The following is a 2,500-nucleotide window of genomic DNA, read 5'->3' as shown; positions in this document are numbered from 1 at the left end:
CAGTGTAGTTTATTGTTGTCCATGCTCTGTCTTATTTTGAAGGAAGTGGGCAAAGGTAAGAAGATATTTCGTGTGAGCATAGTTTTGACGCTATGGCCAACCTGACCTCGAATTCATTGATCTTATGTTAATGGGATTATGATCATCACCCACAATGACAAGAAGAAATATTTTTTCACATAAGAGTGGAAAAGAAATTGAGACAAATATATATATATATATATATATATATATATATATATATATATATATATATATATATATTTTTTTTTTTTTTTTTTTTTTTTTTTTTTTTTTTTTCAGTTAGTACTAGGGAAATTTTCATCTTAGAATATAAGAAAGAGATTAGAAGGAAGCAATTTGTTAGTAATGGCGAAATCACTTAGGTACACATAAGTGGAGAAACAGTAAAAGATTGTAGGATAAACAGCGCAATGGAGCCACTTCTACGAAGGACAAGTCAGGCATTAGCTAAGATCGAACCTAATCATGGACATACATATATATTTATATATATTTAAATATATATATATATATATATATATATATGTATGTATGCAGATATATATGTATATATATAATATATATATATATATGTATATATACATACATATATATATATATATATATACACTCTTTATCAATCTTTCTTTTTCATTTGGAATAGTCTACCTCGATTTCCAAGCAATTCCTGATTCCAACTGTAGGTTCTTTCACAGGCAACTGGTATATATTGAGGTCTCGGAGGTAAATAGAAGTAAATCCACCGTGTTTTTGAGAACAAAAAAGCTCCCCACTGGTAGCTACACTCTTAGGAAGACAAAAGGGAACAAAGATCTTGTTTGTTTAGTATTACCGTTTCGTTTTTCTTTTGTCGGAGCATACAGCCTTGCTCGGCAGCTAGACACAGGTTTCTTCTTCTTCTTCTTCTTCTATTTCTTCTTCTATTTCTTCTTGTATTTCTTCTATTTCTTCTTCTATTTCCTCTTCTTCTATTTTTTCTTATTAGACCAATCAAATACAAGAAGACGTCACGATTTTAAAGTAATTGGTAAAAGATTTTCTTCGAATGAAAGTAAGCATTTCTTCTTTAACCGGGTTGTTAATGCGTGGATTTCGTTGCCTTCCACTGCCGTTGAAAGTAACACAATAACAACATTTAAAAATCGCCTAGATAAATACTTAGACTCTAATCCGCAAATAAGATATTATCCCTTGCAATAAAAGATCTGACAGCCCGGCATTTAATTGTAATTGGATAGGATAGTGGTAGCAGTAGTGTTAGCTCATCTTCTATCGCCTAGCTACCCTGTTTTCTTAATTGTAGCTTAGTATAGTAAACACAAACAGCCTCGTTAGGGCCAGTAGGCCGTTGTTTGTTCTTCCTTTGTGTTTCTTTGTGTTCTTTCTTCTTTTCTCCTCCGTCGTCTTCTTCTTCTTCTTCTTCTTCTTCTTTTCTTCTTCTTTTTCTTCTTTTCTTCCTTTTCTTTTCTCCTTCGTCTTTTCTTCCTCCTTTTCTTCTTCTTTTCTTCTTCTTTTCTTCTTCGTCTTCTTTTTCTTCTTTTTCTTCTTTTTCTTCTTTTTCTTTTTTCTCTTCTCTCTTCATCTACTTCTCCCTCCTTCCTTCTTTCTACTCCTTCCTTCTTCCTCTTATTCACCCTCTATTTTCCTCTTTCTTCCTTCTTACTTCTCCCTTCTCCCTTCCCCTTTCTTCCTCTTTCCTTCTTCCTCCTTTCTTCTTCCTTCAAGCTCAAGGAGCAAAACTTAGAATCGATATCTAAGATGATTACCCGTCGCTGGGTTGTGGTGGCAATATTTCACGAGTTGCGCAGCAGCTTGTGTATTACGTATTTTCATTGTTATAACAAGTGCTTGTTCAACGTCGATTCCGGTCTTTAAAATTCATATGATCGATCATGCAACCAATTCACTAGATGTTTCCTGAGAGCCTCTCTCGAGTAGCACTTTGTGAGGAAGTTTTAGCACTTTGTGAGCAAGTATTTTTGTATAGATTCTGCGGCCGACTAGAATTGTTTCAAGATGTGTCCTTCTTTCACAAACCAAAACCTATGTTGTATACATTTGTTGACACCCCTAACCTGACATATAAGAATTATGCAAATATATATTTTGTTTTCATGTACTTGATATATTTCTGTATAGAATAGCTTTCTTATAATTAAGCTATTTTTTTCAACAGATCTATATCAATTTAATGATAGTGAAAATAAATTGCATAGTAAATCATGTCGAAAATGAACGCGTGGACGAGTCTGTATAGGATATTCTGTTGAAAGTAACGATTTTTTTTTCTTTTGTAAATAAACCCAGAGATATGTGTGATTATAACACTAGTCAATATCCCCATCAATTTCTGTAAAACTTTGTAAATACACTTTACCTTCTCTTTGTACATAACATGATTTCTTTGAATTGTTTTTTATACATGAATATTTACGAGATAAGGAAGAACTGTTGTATCCAGTTATGTATATTTGAA

The 2,500-nt window shown here is 32.6% G+C and overlaps 1 protein-coding gene across 1 annotated transcript in view; it reads left to right on the top strand.

Moving 5' to 3' along the window:
• LOC143036646 (organic solute transporter subunit alpha) overlaps positions 1–248 on the top strand; it is an 89,320-nt gene extending 89,072 nt beyond the window's left edge. Inside the window, exon 11 of the mRNA XM_076204205.1 lies at positions 1–248. This exon is cut by the window's left edge and continues 1,158 nt beyond it. The gene's annotated coding sequence lies outside the window, so the exon portion shown is untranslated.
• Positions 249–2,500: the final 2,252 nt, after the last annotated feature.

The sequence above is a fragment of the Oratosquilla oratoria genome, chromosome 2 (genome assembly GCF_046742065.1).
Source record: "Oratosquilla oratoria isolate Oo_2021 chromosome 2, ASM4674206v1, whole genome shotgun sequence".
Taxonomy (NCBI): domain Eukaryota; kingdom Metazoa; phylum Arthropoda; class Malacostraca; order Stomatopoda; family Squillidae; genus Oratosquilla; species Oratosquilla oratoria.
The sequence above is the reverse complement of the archived record's forward strand: the minus strand, read 5'-3'. Positions and strand labels throughout refer to the sequence as shown.